The sequence below is a fragment of the Octopus bimaculoides genome, chromosome 26 (assembly GCF_046866305.1).
Source record: "Octopus bimaculoides isolate indiv1 chromosome 26, ASM4686630v1, whole genome shotgun sequence".
Lineage (NCBI taxonomy): Eukaryota > Metazoa > Mollusca > Cephalopoda > Octopoda > Octopodidae > Octopus > Octopus bimaculoides.
This window is the reverse complement of record NC_142953.1, coordinates 11,139,623-11,162,340: the sequence shown is the minus strand read 5'-3', so window position 1 is coordinate 11,162,340 and position 22,718 is coordinate 11,139,623. Positions and strand designations below refer to the sequence as shown.

The 22,718-nt window shown below is 35.4% G+C and overlaps 1 protein-coding gene and 1 pseudogene across 2 annotated transcripts in view; one reads left to right on the top strand and one right to left on the bottom strand.

Annotated features, from left to right (window-relative positions):
* The window catches only part of LOC106881685 (uncharacterized), a 580,809-nt gene that overhangs the window by 318,755 nt on the left and 239,336 nt on the right, over positions 1-22,718 (bottom strand). The gene's annotated exons all lie outside the window — the stretch shown is intronic.
* Positions 15,960-16,078, top strand: LOC128250941 (5S ribosomal RNA; annotated as a pseudogene).

The window sequence follows — 22,718 nt, the reverse complement described above, 5'->3', positions numbered from 1 at the left end:
GGCTTTGGTCGGCCCGAGGCTATAGTAGAAGACACTTGCCCAAGGTGCCACGCTGTGTGACTGAACCTGGAACCATGTGGTTGGGAAGCAAGCTTATTACCACACTTCCATGCCTGCACCTATATATATATATATATATATATACACACACACACACACATATATATATACATGTACATATATATTTATATACATATATATACACATACATACATACATATACATGTACATATATACATGTACATATATACATTTATATACATATATATATATATATATATATATATATATATATATATGTATATATAGATAGATATATATATATGCACAAACATAACATATATATATACACATATATATATCAAGTCTATATCTATACACACACACAGCTGTATATATACATACATACACCAAAAAGATATATATAGATATATATATACATATATACATATGCACATAGAGTAGTTATATATATATTCATACATGTTATCAGATACATTACATATATGCATACAGGTATACACACACATATGAGAGGGGGTTGGAGGTAGAGGGGGCTGGAGGTAGAGGGGGCTGGAGGTAGAAGGGAGGAGGGAGAGAGGGTAGGGGTAGAGAGAGATATTTAAAGAAATTTAAACTACAATCAATAGAAGAGTGTGTGTTGCAACAGTGATTTTAGTTTTATGGGTGAGTGAACAAGTGAGTCATGGTGATGAGAATTACTAACTGTTACACAGTCATCTGCTGACTAAATCTTTTAGAAGTGGCAGCATTTTATTAGTAGTGACTAGGAAAACTCTATCAATGGCAGGTGACCGTCTATATGTGTTTGTATATGTATGGATATGTGTGTGTCTGCATTCATACAACAGGATTCTTTCAGTTTCCATCTATGCAATCCACTCACAAGGCTTTGGTTGGCCACAGGCTATAACAGAAGACACTTGTCCCAGGATGACAGATTGAAGGACTCAATAGGATATCAGAGGAAAAGCTTTGCAGTATTTCTTCCAGGTCTGAGTTCAAACCTCACCTAGGTCAACTTTGCTCTTCATTTTATTTATAAAATAATAAAGATCAATAAAATAAACTACCAATCAAGTAATGGAATCAATTTAATTAACTAATTCCTTTACCACAAATTGTTTACTTTTGTGCCAATGTTAGAAACAATTACTATTAAGACAGTGAGGTTGTTTTGAGGGAGATTTAACTGCTATTTCTGGCAGGTCAATAGACCACAAGGAGACTCTCCCACTGCCTTGCCTAACAATTGTCTAAACCAGGGGTTTTCAAACTTTTTGACTTGTGGACCCCTTTATATTTCAGGCTTTACCTTAGGGACCCCCTTATAAATGCTTATGAAATTTATACATAAATATTTGCTTAAAATAACATATATTTTTACATTTAATTATTTAACAGTATTTAACAAATAGGTTTATTGTCAATTAAAAGATTTTGATTAAAAAACATATATAAAATCAAATTGCCCAAAAAGTATTTGCTGTCCACGGACCCTCTGTAGTCCGCGGACCACAGTTTGAAAACCCCTGGTCTAAACTTCTATGTCATGGCTGATTGAGGAAACCCCATGATCAAAGATATTCTGTCCATGACCATCATGTCTTTTAATAAATCCAATGTCTTCTTTTTTTATTTATTTATCTTTATTTATCGAATTGCTGATTATGAACACCTTCAATGGTCAGGACGTGTAGCAAGAATGGAAGGGTCAAGGTTCCAACACCAAGTTTTATTCAATGAGCTCACTTCAAGGAAAAGACCACAGGGTTGACCCTCTTCGAAGATTCAAAGACCAACTCAAAGACCAACACTGAAAGCCACTGGAATTGAACCTGAGACTGTACCAATACCAAGTGGCGGTGTTCCGTCATCATCGGAATCAAAAACTTCGAAGCTACCAGAAGAGAAAACGAAGAAATCAATTAACAGGAGAGAAAGGCTCAACAGAAATCATCCACCAACATTGCCATGCAGTCAATGCCATCGACTCTTTTATGCAAGAATTGGTCTACAGAGTCGTCAACATCATCACCAAAAAGGAAGCATTCAGTAAAGAAAAAACTAAATTGGTCCGGGGTTCAGTCCTACTGCGTGGCATCTTGGGCAAGTGTCTTCTACTATAGCCTCGGGCCGACCAAAGCCTTGTGAGTGGATTTGGTAGACGGAAACTGAAAGAAGCCCGTCGTATATATGTATATATGTGTGTACGTGTGTGTGCGTTTGTGTGTCTGTGTTTGTCCCCCCCAACATCGCTTGACAACCGATGCTGGTGTGCTTACATCCCCGTAACTTAGCGGTTCGGCAGAAAGAGGCCGATAGAATAAGTACTAGGTTTCTAAAGAATAAGTCCTGGGGTCGATTTGCTCGACTAAAGGCGGTGCTCCAGCATGGCCGCAGTCAAAAGACTGAAACAAATAAAAGAGTAAAAAGAGTATGAGATAAAGCCAATGACAATAAATAACAAGGTGACTGAATTGAAAGAGGGTTTGACTGTTATTTCTAGCAGGACAAATAAGTACGCAGAGTGGCTCCCTTATTAGCTAAATCTTCATAGGTACTTATTGCTGTTTCCTTATGGTAAATGAAGCATACTAAAGGGATGTTATTTTTCTTCTCTGCACTTTATAAAACTGCTACCCAAATCAATAACTCCATTTTATTAGACAATGCTTGAAAGCTATTAAAATATCATTTTGAATTATTGATCATCGTTTTTATTCTTATTTTATCTATTTTTTTTCTTCGTATCAATCGAACGATCGCAACAGTAACAATGTGGGTAAAGTTAATGCTGTAGCAACCAAATATTTCTGTCATCTCTGTAAATATTCAATGCTGGCATTTATCTATGAAAGAACTTAGTGATTTAAGAACAATTTCTGCAAGAGACAGTCATTCTTTAAAACCACTTATGTGTACACATAATGTTTCTTCTGATCATAATGGTAAATTCATACAGGTAAGAAGTAGATGAGGGTAAAAAGATATTTTGTTAGAATTTCTTCTATTCACATATCATAACGAAAAATGTTTTCTTTTACTTTTTATTCTTATTTTTCTCCTATCTTTCCTTTCATCTTGATATTGATGATGATATACATATATATATATATATAAAACAGAGCAAAATATTTCATAAGCTCTCTGTTAGTAAACCAGGCCAACAATATTGTTTAGATTAGTAAAGAATTCCAAGTATTCTTGTGGCAGGGTCCAAGGTTAAAATTCATCACCATTCTATATTATAAATCCATGGTTGTGCTCCAGTTATGCTGGTTTTTACACAGAGTGAAACAGAAGACAAGATATAAATACTGGTCATTACATATTTTTCCTTCATTGGAGTAAATTATATGTATATATAAGCTTGCTTCCCAACCACATGGTTCTGGGTTCAGTCCCACTGTGTGGCACCTTGGGCAAGTGTCTTCTACTATAGCCTAGGACTAACCAAAGCCTTGTGAGTGGATTTGGTAGACAGAAACTGAAAGAAGCCCGTCGTATAAGGTTACCTCAATAAGGAATAATAAAATCCAATGAAAATTCTGGGTAGTTACCTATTTAAAAAGTGTTGAATATTACAATTAATATTCAACTGTAAGGTAACTAGATAAACCATGGTTTATATATATTTTAAGAATATAAGAAAATAGAGAGATAATTAATAATTATTTATCAATTAAAAAATTTGACATCATCTCTGACAGCTGTTTCGATTCCAGACCTTTATAAATTAATTACCATAAATAAAACCATTTAAATTTAAAAGTCGAACCTCATCAGAGTTGGCTAAAGATATACAATTTAACTGATGAAATATATATATATAAAGAACATGGCATAAACCTTACAAAGGGAAGGAAGGTAGTATATTTATTGGAGTTATAATAAAAGTAAGAATAGAACAATACATCATTCTAGGGTGTTAAATAAAATAAATTGCTAAAGAAGGTACATGAGTATAATTGCAATATATTACAATGTATTATGCACCGATACTAACGTTATGGATAAGCAATGTGTAAATTAGTATTAGTAAACTGATAAGGTAAGTGAATAAAATAGAAATTAAAAAATTAAAAAACAAAAATAAAGTATAAATTAAATTAAAAATAAGGTGGGGGGGATCCATAAAATAGCTTATAATTAAGGATTAAATGTGCAGACAATGAAAATAATGACAATAGTTAAAGGTGCATTCTTTTGGGTGTGTTATATAATATAATTAAGTACTATAGAGATGAAAATGCAAATAGCCTAAAATAAAATAAAATAGCTTAATAACATAAGGTATAGTATGTTATTGTGTAATCAAGTGATAGCTTGTTTATGTAACTAGAAACATAAACAGAATGAAATACGGAGCAAATGTATGTAAATAATATTAGTAATTAATTGTAGGTGAAATACATTCTAAAAGATTTGTTATACTTAGTAAGTACTTAACTAGTTAAGTAACTTAAAAGGTGGAAGAACTTAATGCTAGGGTTAATTAATATTTATTATTATTATTATTATTATTATTATTATTATATATGACTACGCTTGAAAGTTTATTAAATTCAAAAGTGTTTAATATAGATAGAATCAGATACTATATAAGAATGGGTAAGCAGAAAAAAATAGAATATTTTAGTAATAAAAATAAAAATTTTAAAAAACTTATTTTATTAGAGTCCGTCACCCCTATAGTTTTGTAATCAATAAATAATTATCTCTCTATTTTCTTATCTTCTTGTGTGTGTGTGTGTGTGTGTGTGTGTGTGTGTGTGTGTGTGTGTGTGTGTGTGTGTGTGTGTTTGTGTGTGTGTGTATTTGTTCCTCTGCCATCACTTGACAACCAATACTAGTATGTTTATGTCCCCCATCACTTAGTGGTTCAGCAAAATAGACTGATAGAATAAGTACTAGACTTACAAAGAATAATTCCTGGGGTCAATTTCTTTGATTAATAACCCTTTAAGGCAGTGCTCCAGCATGACTGAAACAAGTAAAGAATATATATATATTCATATAAACACGCATACGCGTGCATACACATACACAGTATGGCCTTCTACTTTTCTAAGATAACAAGGTGTGATTTGAGGGAGATTTGACTGATGTTTCACTGCACTGCAAATATGTCATAAAGCTAATTGATAATTGTACCACTAGTTCCTTTATGTTCCAGAGTTGTCTGTTTTTCTTTGCCCGTTTTTCTTCTTTACTTCCACTATCTGAATCCATCTTGGCAAGCTTCTCAAGACCTTCATCAAAACCTATTCAAATTCTAATTTATCAACAGTGTTTTGTTAGACTACAATAAGAAAAATAGTGGAACTCTGTTGTGTTTCATTCAGAGGAAGGGAGAAAGTCAATGGGAAATCAATAATGAGTAAAATGGTGCTGTTACTAAGTAATCTAAGCATGTGGTGCTTTAATGTCAATAGAAACAGCGCTGCCACCACACACACCCACTCTTTCCTGGCTCCTGCCCTATACCTGCATAACATTTTCCTATTCTTTCCTTCTTTGCCTATGAAAAATCAAAAATATGAAACAGAAAAAGAGATGGAAAAAATCATAAAATCATCAGCCAGCCAGCAAAAGTGAGGTATGGGTTTTATTTAGCTGTCACCGTTTACGCCATTCGCATTCTTGTAACTCCTTACATGTATGTCCTCAGCTTCTGTAACCACTAATTTGCGCTATCTTGCTCCCATTCACAACCACTCGCTTCTTCAATAACACAGGTTCCTAAAGAGAGATGTTGATGATGATGATGCTGACAACAATGATGGTGACAAAGTTGTTGTAAGTTACACAGTTGCAATCCCTTCTTTTGTTTCCAGAAAAATTTACTCATTAGTCTACAAGAAAGACAAGCTAATCACATGACAATCTGCAAATAAACCCTTCCTAAATGAATCTCTGCATATATTTTTTTCTTTTCTTGTTTTATTTTTTTTTGTTCCCTCTTCTGGTCTGTCATTGCCTTTAAGTAGAAGATAAACTGCAATATCTAACTTAATATTCTATCAGAATAAACACATCTGTCCGTCTTAATTTTCTAATATGGCAATAAACAACTATTGGTCTTTATTTAAAATATTTATCAATTTGTATTACAACCATAAACATTATATAATGTTCATATTATATAATTGTGAATATTAATATCTATTATTGAATGCTTCCATAATTTCATATTTTATTTAATGATACAGAATCAATTTTCATATATTGTCACATATATTTTAACTCATTAATAATATTATCAAATATTAAATTTTCAAATCTATTTCTGCTTTAAATAGCTTAGCAGACTTTCCAAAGAACTTCATGAAAAAAAAAAAAAAGAAAATGCTGATAGTAAAACAACCAAATAACTAAAAATAAAATAAATAAAGGAATTGCTTTCTGAGTTGTAATATTATATAATGTTTACCTCTTTGATACAGATATAGACTCTTGATTAATTAATGTTATGCTCACAATATCAAATGTTTGTACATTCTTTACTATAGCAGAAATATTTGATATGGAGGTCTTAATATATTCAAAAGGAAAATTAAAAAGCAAATTAGAAATATTTATGTGCTGAGAAAAAAAAAGAAGAAAAAAACAATCATGACAGTAAAATTTTTTTCTTTAAACACATTTTGATGTTGGAACCTAAATTATCTTAAAAACCTCCTTATAATACCATGTATAACAAAGTGTTATACAACTGTTACGATTATTAAATAACCTCCAATAATTCAATATGTTACTTTTTAATATTTCAAAAAGCTTCTCTAAATTTTCAATACATCCAACTAAGAGAGCTAAGTCAACAGCATACAGAAGTTCCCATGGATGGCTAGTCTTAAACATCTCTGGCGGGGTACTGTATTATTTCCAGTCTTTGCTAAATTCACTTTGAGGTCCTTTGATTCCAGGCTTTTTTTTCTCCATATCTGGAACTTCTTTACTAATTCTACACACGCACACAAACTTTTTGTCTAGGCTACATCACTTGAGGATGCTGACTCCAACTTGAGGACAAATTTCTCTTCAGATGTGCAAGATGGCATTGCACATGCCAACTCTGAGACAGGACACAGTCTTGTGTCCCACATGAATTCATGGACATACATGATGCAAGCCTGATTAGCAGGCTTGAATACTCACAAGGGGTTATAGGGGAAAAAAAAAAGCCCAGTCACAGGTTGATCTAGTCACTGAAAACAGCGGCCTTTGATTGTCAGGCTGTGTTGGATGGGAAAGAATCAAATGACAGATATGCCATGAGAGCATTCATACCTTCCTGCAAGATAATTAGAAGCAAGATGAAGTGGAGCGAAAGGAATAAAACTGGCTTCAGCCAACCACGGAAGGACAGGCTGAAACTGACACTTTTGCAAGTTTGTGTTACGAGAGATAGCATTACTTCTTGCCATGTGCCCCACCCTTGCCAGCTCGTTAACAGCAACACCGCCTGCCACATAACTGTGATGTAATGAAGTAGCACATGATGATGGCAGGAAGAGGGTGGAGAAGGATCTTAAATACACTGAATTGTTCAATGGTATGAACCAATCTACAAGGAGCATAACATAAGAATGTAGGACAAAAAATAAATACATAAATGAGAAAAAACAAAAAATAAATATATCTCCCTCTAGCAACCACCAACCAGTTAACCAACCAACCAATGAACCAGCTTGGAAACCAGCCTTTTCCCATTGAATTGTGTCAAGAGATGATGGCATCAAGATACACATGCACACACAGAACAATAATATAAGTAGTGACTATATATATATATATCTTTGCCTATATATATCATGCTACCCCCTACCTCAAATGTCTTTTCTACCCAAAGAAATAATATAAAACTTCTCAGAGAAGAAGAATTCCATGGGATTTGACACAGAATGTGCATAATAGTGATAATAATCAGTTCTTTTATTTGCCACAAGAATGGTAAATGCAGGAAATAACAAAGAGGAGTTGCAAAATAGTGAAGAAGAGAGGGTTTACATTTAATGAAGAAAAATGGAAAACATATGAGATAGACTGTTGTGTCTGGGGAGAGTCCATTTCTTATTGTGCCTTAAAATTTAACACACTCACCGGTAAAATTTCCACTAATTTCTTATTTTTATTAAAAAATCTTGCAAACCAAATCCAAAAACGAAATATGAGATAGAGTAAATAGAATTGGCTGTGTGGTCAGAAGCTTGTTTCTCAACCACATGGTTCCAGGTTCAGTCCCATTGCATGGCACCTAGGGTAAGTGTCTTCTACCATAGCCTTTGTCTTTATTAGAAGACACTATAGCCTATAGTCCTTGTTTGCCCCCCCCCCCCCATTACTGCTTGAAAACCAGTGTTGGTGTGTTTACATCCCCTTAATTTAGTGGCTTGGCAAAAGAGACCAAGAGAATAAGTACTAGGCTTAACACACAAAAAATAAGTACGGAAGTCGATTTGTTCAACTAAAAACCCTTCAAGTCAGTGCCCCAGCATGGCCGCAGTCAAATGACTGGAACAAGTAAAATAATAAATTTTAAAAAATAAGAGAATATATAATGAACAGGGCTGAAAAAGAGAATCACCATCTAGGGCATACCACAAATCCCCATATGTCCTGAAAATTGAGAGACACCAAAGTCACCAGATACCCATCATTTAGCAAATTAAGTGAAGAACAGCCATTTCCCTCTACAATCTCACATTGCTCTTCAAGTGCTATGTGATAAGAACGGTTTAATAACACAGGTTACAAATTAGGGGGAGCATTCTGTCTATAATACAGATTCTCCTCTTGTCTGCTACTTATTATACTGACACCCCCCCCCATACGCACGCACACACATACATACACACACCAGTCATTGGAGGATGAATGACAAAGTCAACTGCATTACTATTTGATTTGGAACATGAAACCAAATAATGCAAAGTATTTTTGTTTGCCACTCTACCCAGCTCTGCCGTTCCACTGCCCTTAATGAGTATTTCATTGCTTAGTCGCACGGGCAACCTAACCACACCCACTACCATTATACAACAAATGAAAAAATAAAAACTTCTGAATCATAACAATGATGATGAAGACGATGACGATGACAATGATGACATGATGATGACGATGATAATGGCAATGATGACATGATGATGATGATGATGATGATGACAATGGCAATGATGACATCATGATGATGATGATGATGATGACAATGGTAACAATGACGATGATGATGATGATGATGATGATGATGAAGATGATGATGATGATGATGAAGATGATGACAATGATAAAAATGACGATGATGATGACGACGATGAGAACAACAATGACGATGATGACAATGATAATTTTTTATAAACAGACACAAGGCTAGAATTTTGGAAGAGAAGGTGTTGGGTGATTATATGATTATATTAAGCCAGAAGGATGAAAGATAAAAACTGAACTCTGCAGAACATTTGAGTTGAGAGCATGAAAGAGCCAGAACAAACGGAACAAGGCAACTATCTGATGGTTCTACCTATCCAAAATATTAATAATTCCGAAGAGAGAGAGAGAGATTAACCAATGTCATCAAACGTAGTGCTTCACAGTCTCTTTTGACCAAAATATTGTCCAAGAAGAAGTGGAGAAATTGTCAAAGTACAAAGACCTCGAAATTGAAGTACTCAAGATGTGAGGCATGAAGGTGAAATAATAGTGGTTTCAAAGTTTGGCCCAGGGCCAGCAACTTCAGGGGAGGAGGTTATTAGATTGCATCAATCCTAGTGTCCAACTGGTACTTATTTATTTTATCCATCCCAGAAAGAATGAAAGGCAAAATTGACTTCAGCAGAATTTGAACTCAGAACATAAAGATGGATGAAATGCCACTAACTATTTTGTCTGGTATGCTATTGTGTCGACGCCCCCCCAGGCGAAGAAGTAGGATCTCCCAAGACATATAAATAGAGGTGGTCTGGCCGTGGTAGGAGTGTTGAGTAGCAGTTGTGTAGCAGTTGAGTAGAGATCATCCAAAGGTGCTAGATAGCAGTAGCATTGAGACATAACATATGCCAATGGTCCTGCCAGCTTCCTGCCTTTTTTTTAAATACAGCAAGATATTTTATCCCATACTCTAACAGTGAGGACAACAATAAGAGCGCAGTATATTTTCTAATAAATAGAGACTGGCTCTATTTACTGAACTGAACAATATTTTGATACCATATTTTCTCTCTTCTTCAGGCTCAAAATGAAAATTGAAACAAAGACAGACACAGGAGTAGCTGTGTGGTAAGTAGCTTGCTTACCAACCGCATGGTTCCGGGTTCAGTCCCACTGTGTGGCACCTTGGGAAAGTGTCTTCTACTATAGCCTCGGGCCGACCAAAGCCTTGTGAGTGGATTTGGTAGACAGAAACTGAAAGAAGCCCGTCATATATATGTATACATATATATGTATGTGTGTCTGTGTTTGTCCCCCCAACATCGCTTGACAACCGATGCTGATGTGTTTACGTCCCCGTCACTTAGCAGTTCAGCAAAAAAGAGACCGATAGAATAAGTACTAGGCTTACAAGGAATAAGTCCCGGGGTCGATTTGCTCGACTAAAGGCGGTGCTCCAGCATGGCCAAAGTCAAATGATTGAAACAAGTAAAAGAGTAAAAGAGTATACAGAAATTCAAAATTTTTACTGGAATATCCTGCATTCCTTTCTAGACAAAACGACGTCATCAGTTTCCACATTTTTCACAAACTGGTAACAAAACAAAAAAAAAAAAGAAAGGAAAAAGCAGGAAAGAAAACAAGAGTCAAAAAGTGTTTGTGTAAATGTGATGAAATTTTCATGTCATTTTGTTCATTTTTCCATGGCATGACATTAGTAATTCACAAATATATTTATTCTCGTGTTTTGAGGACTAAAAGAGCAGTGGAGTCAGAATATTTGCTGGGAATGTGTACTTTAAGGTGTTCCTCACATTTACAGCCATTTCATGTAAAATGTTCAGCAAGTTCCATCGGACTGCTGTTATTGTGCCTGACATCATAAATATACCCATTGAACCTTTTATTTAATTGTTCTGTGGTGCAACCAACATAAATCAAAATGTATTTGGTGTATCCACTGTGTACAGCACTTGGGAATCTCTACAGGTCTCACCTTCTGTATAAATCATAACAGTTCCGTTATAATTTGTGATGGAATTAACTTCACTCATGCTGTTGCAAAATGAACAGGGCTTATCTCACTTGCAACAGTTTTGACAAGATACAGCAATCAGAAACTCCAATGGCATTTTTATTGAGATTGGAGGCAGTGGTAAATAGTTCTCTTATATTTTTTATTATGCCTAAAGGCTACAATAAACAGATGAAGAAATATTTGTTTGAAACGAGGATATTTTTCCAAAATATGTTGACAACTTTCATGCAACACTTTTGAAATGTCGGCAAAATTTCAGTGCCAGTTAATCACGAAAGGAATTTGGTCATAAATTTTACTTTGGCTGCTAAAATGAAGCATATAAGTTTGACTTTCCTTGCTAATTTTAGCTGTCATTTGTGATTTTCTTTAATTGTGATTCACTATAACTGCATTTGACATAATGATGCACAAAAGCATTTGCATGTTTCTAATTACACTGTGTAACTAAAGTTTTTTATTTTTATTTTTATTTTTTCTTTGGTCAGTAAGTATTATTTCTTATTAGCTTCTATCTATAAATCAAAGGAAATGACTTTTATTTCCTTCAAACTTTGCTTTTGTGACCTGGACATCAATGTTTTGAAACTGACCCATTACATTTCAGACAGATTCAGCAGTGAGTTGCTGCAGCAGAAATATTGTTGTAGCAAATATTCAGCTCAATACCGCAGATTTGCTAGTCAGTTGCTTGACCTTAACCACTTCAAATCAGAAACCCAATTTGAATGTTTGCAACAGAATTAATTCCACTAATAGTACTCAAGGTGTCAAGCAGTGGTGATACACGAGATGAAATCTCTCACCCTTGGAAGTCATGATAGGATTTGAACTCAGAATACAAAGACAGAACAAATATGACAAAACAGCTAATTTGACATTATTACAATTCCACCAATCCATAGCTTTGGATTGGTTCATTTTTTTGAAGACCCCCGCAAGAGGTGGAAAGACAGATTTGCAGGGCCGAGAGCTGGTTGCTCAACTTGCTAGCAAAAACTGCCAAATGTACCTCAAATCGCACCAGCAAAGGGAAAGACATGTTAATATAGTTTGGAATATAGTGTGTTTAAGGAGAAAAAAAATCAAAACATGATTGAATTTTTACAGCCTGAATGCTTTTGATCAGAGATCTTCTCAGTTAGAGTTGACCTGGGGTTAAACAACAACTTCTGCACAGCAATGAGTTCAAATAAATTACTTCATCAAAAAAACAAAAAAAAACCCCTTTCACTAGCAATCATTTCCATGCTAATTTACCAAATTTATTCATTAAAAACTTCATTAGACTATTTTATTTTGCTTTTATCTGATTGAGTGCAAAGGGGTGAGTAATTTGTTTCATTAATTTTTTTTCTCTTTTTTTTCCCATACAAACATGTGTGACATATTTTTTAAATTTTCTTTTTTTTTTTCATTTAACAACTCTTTTGACATTCCAAATGGTTTTCTCATTAAAGAAAAAAAATAAAATGGTGGTAATAAATATCTTCAATAGCTGAAATAACGAAGATTTTTATTATTACAGCTTCTGAGGCAATGAGCTGGTAGAACCATTAGCATGCCAGACAAAATGCTTATCAGCATTTCATCTACCTTTAGGTTCCAAGTTCAAATTCTGCTGAGGCCAACTTTGCCTTTCATTCTTTAAAATAAGAATCAGTGAAGTACTGGGGTTAATGTGATCAACTCCCCACCACCATCTCCTCAAAGACTGGTGGTTTTGGGCCAAAATTCAAAACCATTATTATTATTATTATTATCATTATTATTATTATTATTATTATTATTATTATTATTATTATTATTATTCAGTAGTTTTATTTTTATAACGTGCTTTCACTTCACGACCGAGCACAGCTCTGCGCCCCTTGGGTGTGTGCTGTGGTTTGCTGTGATGCTCTTATGGTTATTGTATTGAAAGTGTTTTGCGTAGGATGTGTGCAGTGCCCAGTAGTGCAATTTTCTGTATGTTATATATATTTGTAAGTCCTGGTGTTTCCGTTATGTATTTGTCTGAATATTTCTTTATTATACCTAAGGCACCTACTATGATAGGAATTGCTTGTTTTTATTTTTTAATTTTTTATTATTATTATTATTATTATTATTATTGTTCAGTAGTTTTATTTTTATAACGTGCTTTCACTTCACTACCGAGCGCAGCTCTGTGTGCCTTGGGTATGTGCTGTGGTTTGCTGTGATGCTCTTATGTTTACTGTATTGAAAGTGTTTTGCGTAGGATGTGTGCAGTGCCCAGTAGTGCAATTTTCTGTATGTTATATATATTTTTAGTCCTGGTGTTTTCGTCTGAATATTTCTTTATTATACCTAAGGCACCTACTATGATAGGAATTGTTTCTGTTTTTATTTTTTTATTTTTTATTTTTATTATTATTATTATTATTATTATTATTATTTAAGATCTCGCACAGTATCCAATATCTTGATGTTGTTGGTTGAAGATATTGTGTCTATGAGGGGGTTTGCACTGTCTGTCAAGTCACAATAAGGACCTCAGATTTTACGTAATACGTGTGCAGTTCCAAGTAATGCCAATTTTGGCAATACACCTACATTGTAGGGTATTTCTAAAGTTTCCAAATGTTTCTTCAGGTTGGGTAATATTGAATCCAATGCTCTGATGACAACAGTGACAACCTTTATGTTTGTTTCTCGCAGGTACCACATCTTGGCAATCTCAATTCTCAGGTCTCCATATTTATCAATCTTTCCTCTTTATTTCATGATAATATGTTGATCTCCTGGCACTGCCACATCGATTATTAGGCACTCTTGTTTCTCCCTCCTAAAGGTTTACTATATCCGGCCTTCAGTACTCTAACACGTTGTCTGTCTGGAAGTCAAAGTCCCAGAGGATTTTTGCCTTCCCCTTTTCATCCATTACTTTTTCTGGTGTATATTGATACCAAGTGCCAGTTGGTTAATATTAACAGGCACCGGCATGGCTGTGTGGGTAAGAAGCTTGCTTCCCAACCACATGCTTCCAGGTTCAGTCCCAGTGTGTAGCACTTTGGGAAAATGTCTTCTTCTATAGCCTCAGGCTGACCAAAGCCACACAAGTGGATTTCATAGATGGAAACTAAAAGAAGCCTGTCATGTGTGGTGTGTGTGTGTGTCTGTATGTGCCTTTGTTTGTGTCCCCACCATTGCTTGACAACCAATGTAGGTGTATTTACATCTCCATAGTTTAGTGGTTCAGCAAACGAGGGCAAAGAATAAATACCAGCCTAAAAAACAAAACAAAAAAAGTCGTGGGATCAATTCCTTTGATTGAAATTCTTCAAGGTGGTGCCCCAGTATGACCATAGTCCAATGACTGAAACAAGTAAAAGATAAAACATAAAAGATGACACAAGAACATGAGTTGCACAAAAAGCTTAGCAACACTTCGTCCACCCTTACGTTCTGAGTTCAAATTCGGCCGAGATCAATTTTGCCTTTTATCTTTTGGGGTCAATAAAGTAAATAGCAGTTGAGCACTGGGGCTGATATTATTGACTTAGCCCCACCCTGAAACTTGCTGGCTTTGTGCCAAAATTTAAAACCAGTATTGACATGATGTATACCAAATTCTCAACATCATTTGAATAAGACCATCTGTTTGTACATGCATGTGTGTGTATGTACAGATACATACACACACACACACACATATATATATATATATATATATATATATATATATATATACACACATGTACATACATATATATATATATACATATATGAGTATGTATATGTATTTATATATATATACATGCCTGACTGGCTCCTATAGGATTTTTGAGCGAGATCGTTGCCAGTGCCCCTGGACTGGCTTGTGCGGGTGGCACATAAAAGACACCATTTCGAGCGTGGCCGTTTTCGTGCGGGTGACACGTAAAAGCACCCACTACACTCTCTGAGTGGTTGGCGTTAGGAAGGGCATCCAGCTGTAGAAACTCTGCCAAATCAGACTGGAGCCTGGCGTTGCCATCCAGTTTCACCAGTCCTCAGTTAAATCGTCCAACCCATGCTAGCATGGAAAGCGGACGTTAAACGATGATGATGATGATGATGATGATATATATATATATATATATACATATGTGATTATGTATAAATATATATACATACACATATGCCCACACATACATATATATATATATATATATATATATTTATACATACATATACATATATTACACACACACACACACACACACACACACACACACACACACACACACACACATGTGCATACACAGCTGTTAGTAAACAGCAACATGATGCCTACACCTGTTGATCAACAATAACAATACATACACACCAACACAATAAACCAATATAGAATATTACAGATATATTAAAAACCACTTCAAAGGTTTGATTATCTTGTAAATTAAAACATTCAAGTCATGCTGTCTGGCAAATGTCATCTGCCTCACTGAATATCAAGTTGTTTTCATGTTGTTTAGACTGTTATTTAGCCACAGAGTTGTGATCAAAGCTATTCAAACTTTCTGGTATATCTAGAACTAGATTATCCCATCTACCAGTCTATTATCGCTATTGCCACCCCAATCCAGCAGACTTATGATAAAAAGTGTTCTAGTGTGACCATCCCACCACTTTTGTTTGATTCCAGATAGCATACATAAAACTGGAATATCCAGTTTTTTTTTCCCCCCCAAAGATGTTAGGGCATGATATGAGAGAAATTTCATTGCTATTTTGACCAAGTCAAAACGACCATATCACATTGAGAGCACCGGTTCTCATCCGATCACCGAAGTTAAGCAATGTCGAGCCTAGTGAGTACTTAGATGGGTGACCGCTTGGGAAACCTAAGTGCTGTAAGCATCACACACAACGGTGGTGTATCAGCATGGCCGCAGCTCTGAGCTGAAACTATAGATGAAAAAAAAAAGTCAACCAGCTGCATAGAACAGCAATTCCTGATCTTTTCCCAATTGGCAGTCATCTTGGTAAATAAATAATCCTCTAGGAGCCCCTTGTTTAAATATGTAAAACAATTTCCCAAAGTTTGAGGTGCAGGAGTGGCTGTGTGGTAAGAAGCTTACTTCCCAACCACATGGCTTTGGGTCAGTCCCACTGCATGGCACCGTCTCACTGGCACTGGCCACAACTATCATTTCTCTTGGCTTGACATGTCTTCTCAAGCACAGCAAATTGCCGCCGAATGTCTCAATCACTTGTTATCACTACTATGAGATTCAACATCCAAAGATCATGCTTTACCACCTCATCCCATGTCCTCCTGGGTCTATTCCTTCCACAGGGTCCCCCCCCCTTTTTTTTTTAAACATTTCAATTGATCTTTAAATATCCATAATGAATAACAGCATTCATAGACTGAGTATTCTGTTACTGTTACTAACCAAGGTCACCAGTGGTCTGATTTCAAATGTTTGTAACAATCCAACTGATTATTTGTAATATAACTGCTCAAAGAACCAAAACGAGGAAACTAGGAACAATTGTAAAGACCCAGCTATTAATAATGAATTACACATACACATGAAATGTGTGTGTGTGTGCATGTGTGTTTGTTTGTGTGTGTGTGTATAATATATATGTATTCATATGTGTATATGGTAAAATCTATTTCTAGGATAAATTCAGATGACAACACCCCATTTTTAGATATAGGTTACATAAAAACCAACAAATGCCCTATATATGCACAGCGATAGTGAATGTCACCCTGGATATAAAATAGCTACAGTGAAATCTCTTGTAGAGATAGACCTTTAAATTTTTCAATCACAGGAGTGGCTGTGTGGTAAGTAACTTGCTTACCAACCACATGGTCTCGGGTTCAGTCCCACTGTGTGGCACCTTGGGCAAGTGTCTTCTACTATAGCCTCGGGCCGACCAAAGCCTTGTGAGTGGATTTGGTAGACGGAAACTGAAAGAAAGAAGCCCGTCGTATATATGTATGTATGTGTATATATATATATATATATATATATATATATATATATATATATGTATATATGCATGTATGTGTATATGTTTGTGTGTCTGTGTTTGTCCCCTACCAACATCGCTTGACAACCGATGCTGGTGTGTTTAGGTCCTCGTAACTTAGCGGTTCAGCAAAAGAGACTGATAGAATAAGTACTAGGTTTACAAAGAATAAGTCCTGGGGGTCGATTTGCTCGACTAAAAAGGCGGTGCTCCAGCATGGCCGCAGTCAAATGACTGAAACAAGTAAGAGAGTAAAAGAGTATAAAAAAAAAAAAAGACACTTTAAATATAGAGATTATAAAAATTCACCAACACTAATTAATAGCCAATACTTGAACATGTTAAACGATCAAACTGCAGAACATTAATGACAACAACAACCTCATCATTATTATTGTTGTTGATGTCGTTATCATCATCCTCAATGCCACTATTTCAGCATCCATTTTTTCCCCATGTTTACACGGATCAGGCAAAATTCATCAAGGCAGATTTTCTACAGCCAGATTGCCTTTCCTAACCCTAACCCTAACCCTTACCCTATTTCCAAACAAGGTAATATTACTCACTGGCTTGGCATGTTTTCACATCAGATTGATAACAAGGTATGTGTGTGCGCATGCATGCATGAGTGTACACATGCACAAGTACTTGCATGCATGAGTGTTTGTCAATGTCAGTCACATCCCATAATATATGATTAACCCTTTATTTTTTTTTTTACCATATTTTTGTTGAAATATATTGTATTTTCTTCAGTTAATTTTTAAAATATTGAAGAATTTAGTAAAATAATTTTGTCATAATTAAGCTGATGTTAGGAATATAAACCAACATGAAATTTTGATGTAAGGTCTTTAATTTAAATGAGTCTAAAACAAGAAGTTTATATCATAGAACCAGAGGAGATCTCAAACAGTTTTGTACCAAAAGGGTTAAAGAGCTTTATATTAAAATATCAAATGAAGTGATAATTCAGATTATGTCTCCATCAGTACAGTAGTCAATATTCAGGTAGGACAGAGTGGATGGAGGCGCGTGGCTTAGTGGTTAGGGTGTCAGCATCATGATCGTAAGATTGTGGTTTCGATTCCTGGACCGGGCGACGCGTTGCGTTCTCGAGCAAAACACTTCATTTCACGTTGCTCCAGTCCGCTCAGCTGGTAAAAATGAGTAATGCTGCGATGGACTGGCGTCCCATCCAGCTGGGGAACACATACGCCATTGAAACCGGGAAACCGGGCCCATGAGTCTGGCTAGGCTTTAAAAGGGCGCATTTATTTTATTAGTGGAAAGCTGGCAAAATTGCTAGCACGTTGGGCAAAATTGCTAGCACGTTGGGCAAAATTGCTAGCACGTTGGGCAAAATTGCTTAGTGACATTTCGTCCTTCTTCGCGTTCTGAGTTCAAATTCCACCAAGGTCAATTTTTACTTTCATTCTTTCGGGGTTGAGTACTTATTTTATCAACTTACCCCTCCTCCGATATTGCTGTCCTTGTGCCAAAATTTGAAACAAATATTCAGGTATGTGAAAAAAAAAAAATAGAGTAAACACGCACACAAACTCCACAAAATAGCAAGATTAAATAAAAGTGCAGAGTCAAATGTAATTACACCATGAAAGAAAGGTAACGAAGAGGATGTGGATTTCATTTACATTTCTTTTTTTTTGCTCCAGTTTTTGCTCATGTCTTAGATATCCTATCCAACCAGGCAAATATGCCGATACTTAATTGCTTATATCATGCATCTTAAATATCTTAATCTATACAACATCATTATATTACCTTTGGGTTTGAGATTAAGTTACTGAACCATTAATAACAACAGTGTTTGAGTTGAGCAGAGATGAGAATTATACACAAGTACAAACGTATTTCTAATTGAATTGATCATAATTGAGTTTAAACATTTATTGACAAACCATTCCAAGCAGCCTACATATAATGGTGTTTCAGCTTCATAATATACAAGGTGAACTAAGACCAAACATTATTGAAATAATTCTATTTATTATGAAATATAATGGCGTCTTTTTAATCGTTTTAGTGAAGAGAAAGGGCAATATCCATGCCTTATGATAATGATGATGATGATGACGATGATGATGATAATGATGATGGTGGTGGTGGTATGGCTGTCATTGTCATTGATATAATAATAATAATAATAATAATAATCCTTTCTACTGTAGGTACAAGGCCTGAAATTGGGGAGGGGCGCAGTTGATTACCATCAACCCAGTACCAGTCATATACTTCGGATGATGAAATCAAAGTTGACCTCTGTCGAAATCAAACTCAGGATGTGAAAAGCTGAAAGAAATACCACAACGCATTTGATGCTCACACAAGTCTAATTGCTCACCACCCTAACAACAACAACAACAACAACCATCGTCGTCGCCATCGTCATCATCATCATCATCATTATTTAACATCTGTTGTCCATGCTGACATGGGCTGAACAGTTTGAATGGGCTGGCATGCTGGAAGGCTGCACCAGACTCCAGTCTGGTTTGACACAGTTTTCTACAGCTGGATGCCCTTCCTAACGCCAACCACTCCGAGAGCGTAATGAGTGCTTTTATATGCCACCGGTACGAGTACCATTTGTGTGACACCGGGGTGCTTTTATGTGACACTGGGGTGCTTTTTACACTGGGATGCTTTTTTTAATAATAATAATAATAATAATAATAATGGTTTCAAATTTTGGCACAAGGCTAGCAGTTTCTGGGGATGGGATAAGTCAATTAAATTGACCCCAGTACTCAACTGAGTCTTATTTTATGAACCCCAAAAGGATGAATGACAAAGTTGACCATGGCGAAATTTGAATTCAGAACATAAAGACAGATGAAATGTTGCTAAACATTTTGCCTAATGTGCTAATGATTCTGCCAGCTCATCACCTTATAATAATAATAATAATAATAATAATAATAATAATAATAATAATAATAATAATAATACTTTTAAAAAAGAAAGCAGCTAGTGGGCGGAGGGGGAAACGTAAAGTGCCTTGCTACAAACAGAGGCAAAATAAACGCTAAAACAATTTAATTTGATACACTCAAATGTAAAGTTGCTATAAGACACTGACAAAATACTTAATAATAAATTGATTTTGCCATCACTACAACCACCACTAACCACCAACACCATTTCTCTCTCGCTTTTTTTTATATATATTTTTAAAGACTTTGATTCAATAATAACAAAATAAAACAATTGTAAAAACATTATCTATACTATTTCTTTTATATTTTTGGTATTGTTCCCTCCATATACATACACATACATACATACATACATACATACAGACAGACATACATACAGACAGACAGACAGACAGACATACACTGTTGTTCAAACATGGCCAATTATTTATTCATATTGATTTGCATAATTTTTCCGTAGCAAGGCGCCTGTTTCAATCTGTCTTGAGAGAAAGAGGGACATGGAGGAAGAGGGAAACAGTGGTGAAAGAAAAAAAACAGAGAAGCAGAGAGACAGAGAAAAAAAAAAGAGAAAGAGAGAGAAAAAGAGAAAGATAGACAGACAGAGAAAGAGAGAGAGAAACAATGACAGTAAGAAACAGAAAAAAAGACAGAGAGACCATGTCAGAATACTTCTTATAAAAGGGGGAGGGAGTTAAAAAAACAGCTTTTTCCAGTTCCATTCAAATCCACACTCTCTCTCAGTCTCCATCAATATATCTTCGTTGATATATAAATATGTGCACGCGTGCATGCACACACACGCCAATATTACTGTGGTGCAATGGAGGAATAAGAAAGAGCACAGCAATATATCTCATACGAGTGTGACCTGCCTTGAAATTTGCCAAGATGATTGAAACATCCTTTTCTTCAGCAGTAATGATATCATAATGGAATGACGGTCAGTCTGCCCTGCTGTGGCCATGAAGACAGTTGTCTTGGCCCACACAACAATGCATCATTATTATACATGGAGAAAGAGACAAAAAAGCATGAAAGAAAAACTATGAAAAGCAAGAGCCATGGAAGAAATCTATAGGTGGCTACTTAGTCTGCTAGATATAGCGCTAAATACCCCACAAACCACACTATGTTATCTTTAAAAATAAAAAAAAGTAGAGAAAAATATATCAGATAAATGTAATTTTAAGGCCCTTCGATTCTAAGTTTTGTTTCCATACTTGGAATTTTTTCTCCAATTCTGCTACAGATTCTGCTATAAGAATGAGGTTATCAGCATATAGTAGTTCCCACAGGCAGTCAGTTTTTAATTCCTATTAAGGACTGGAGGACTATGACGAGTAAGAGCGGACTGAGAACTGAGCCCTGGTGAAACCCTACTTGTACACTAGATTCATCAATGTATTCATGGTCAACTCTTATCCTCCTGACAGCACTGCTATACATGGCTTGTACAGCTCTAAAAAGCCACTCAACTACTCCTAACTTCCTTAGAGATCACCAGATAACAGAGCAAGGGACTCTGTCAAAAGCTTTCTCCAGGTCGACTAAAGCCAAGAACAATGGCTTACTTTTAGCCAGATACTTCTCACTAGAACGATGGTAACTGTGATACTCTTCTCAGGCACAAAACCAAACTGCATCTCATCTAGGTTAAATCTATTCCTAATCAATTGAGTTATAACTCTCTGTAACTTGTAGGAGAATAATTAATATGAGAAATGGTATGAACAACAGAATGAGAACAATTTAACCCCACCACCCACCCAGGGTGTTTTACTGAAGGGTTTAGTTTGAAATTCTAAGAATACAGCAGGCACCTAGAGAAGGCTCAGGGTATAATGGCCAAAATGATGTGACCATAACAATCAAAATGAGGACAGTAATTTAAATACAAATATATCAGTGTATTGTCACACTTTGTTCAACATTCTACCACTATATTATTGACAGATATAATTAAGACAAATGTTGAAACGAAAGAAATACTTCATGATAAATTCTGTAGAATCTACCATGAGGCTTGCAACAGAATTTATCTTCAGTAGGCTTTGGTCTTGGTCATTCCTCAAAAATAAATCTATATGTACATATAGATGAAAACTGTGAAACAGTAGAATCCGAGGAAACTGGTGGTGGCCTGCTTTGGCAAATAGTAAGCACAAGAAGTTTACAGAGTGGAATTAATGTATATTCCATGAAAAAGGAAGTGTCTGACATTTTCATTAGAACACTTCGTCAGAAATTGAGTGATTATTGTAAACAGTTCATCTCTCTCTGACAAAGGGTTGGACTTAAAATGTTAGACTTCCCTTCTTTGTCACAACAATAAACATTTATTCCACTCTGTGAACTTTTTGTAGCTGTAAGTGTCAAGCAATTCTACAGAGGTTACTAACCTGCCTGCAGTTCCAATAGGAAATCAAAGTAGGAGATCAGTCCAAAATATAAAGAAATTCTTACCTGCAAAGAGAAAGAAATATACATTTAAGATTGCAAGCAAGCTAAATATGAAATGATATTTAGTCAAAGAAAAAATCTAA